The 1,701-nt window shown below is 52.4% G+C and overlaps 1 long non-coding RNA gene across 2 annotated transcripts; it reads right to left on the minus strand.

Moving 5' to 3' along the window:
• Positions 1-216: 216 nt before the first annotated feature.
• Positions 217-1,311, minus strand: LOC139024019 (uncharacterized). Of its 2 annotated transcripts, none has more exons than XR_011475256.1 (3): positions 1,287-1,311; positions 1,095-1,244; positions 217-281 (listed from the first exon to the last, which is right to left on the minus strand). It is a non-coding gene; the product is annotated as an uncharacterized lncRNA (long non-coding RNA). The 2 variants fall into 2 exon arrangements; XR_011475257.1 differs by lacking the exon at positions 217-281 and adding an exon at positions 794-868 and having other exon boundaries at positions 1,088-1,244.
• Between the last annotated feature and the right edge of the window lie 390 nt (positions 1,312-1,701).

A 1,701-nucleotide genomic window follows, 5' to 3' on the forward strand; every position in this document is an offset into this window, starting at 1 on the left:
CTGGACTCTACCAACACACTGGACTCTACCAACACACTGGATCTACCCAACACGACTGGACTCTACCCAACACACTGGACTCTACAACACACTGGACTTACCAACACACTGGACTACCAACCACACACTGGACTCTACCCAACACCTGACTCTACCCAACACACTGACTCTACCACGACACACTGGACTATACCAACACACTGGACTCTACCAACACACTGGACTCTACCCGACACACACTGGACTCTACCAAACACTGGACTCTACCCAACACACTGGACCTACCCACACACTGGACTTACCAATCACACTGACTCACACACACCTGACTCTACCCACACTGACTCAACCATGGACTCTACCCAACACACTGGACTCTACCCAACACACTGGACCTCTACCAACACACTGGACTCTACCCACACATCTGGACTCTACCCAACACCACTGGACTCTACCCAACACACTGGACTCTACCAACACACGGACTCTACCCGACACACTGACTCTACCCAACACACTGGACTCAACCCAACACACTGACTCTACCCAACACACTGGACTCTACCCAACACACTGGACTCTACCAACACACTGGACTCTCACCACACCACTGACTCTACCCACACTGGACTCTACCAACACACTGGACTCTACCAAACCGCTGGACTCTACCAACACACTGGAACTCTACCCAACACAACTGGACTCAACCCAACACACTGGACTCTACCCAACACAGTGGACTCTACCAACCACACTGGACTATACCAACACACTGGACTCTACCACACACTGGACTCTACCCACACACTGGATTCTACCAACACACTGGACTCTACCCGACACACTGGACTATACCAACACACTGGAACTCCTACAACACACTGGACTCTACCCGAACACACTGGATCTACAACACACTGGACTCTACCCACACACTGGACTCTACCCAACACACTGGACTTTACCAACACACTGCACTCTACCGACACACTGGACTCTACCCGACACACGGACTCTACCCAACACACTGGACTCTACCCAACACACTGGACTCCCCACACCACACTGGACTCTACCACACACTGGACTCTACCCGACACACTGGACTCTACCCGACACACTGGACTCTACCAACACACTGGACTCTACCAACACACTGCACTCTACCCGACACACTGGACTCTACCCGACACACTGGACTCTACCCGACACACTGGACTCTACCCAACACACTGGACCTCCTACCCGACACACTGCGACTCTACCCGACCACGCTGGACTCTACCCGACACACTGGACTCTACCAACACAACTGGACTCTACCCCAACACTGGACTCTACCACACACTGGACTCTACCCAACACACTGGACTCTACCCACACACTGGGACTCTACCACACACTGGACTCTACCCACACACCTGGACTCCTAACCCGACACACTGGACTCTACCCACACACTGGACTCTATCACACACAGAACTCTACCAACACACTGGACTCTACCCAAACACGGACTCTACCCAACACACTGGACTCTACCAACACACTACTTCCCGACACAGCTCATCTTGACTCTCAACACACTGGACTCTACCAACACACTGACTCTACCAACACACTGGACTCTACCAACACTGGACTCTACACACTGGATCTACCAACACACTGGACTCTACAACACACTGACTCTAC

The sequence above is a fragment of the Salvelinus sp. IW2-2015 genome, unplaced genomic scaffold (assembly GCF_002910315.2).
Source record: "Salvelinus sp. IW2-2015 unplaced genomic scaffold, ASM291031v2 Un_scaffold845, whole genome shotgun sequence".
NCBI lineage: Eukaryota > Metazoa > Chordata > Actinopteri > Salmoniformes > Salmonidae > Salvelinus > Salvelinus sp. IW2-2015.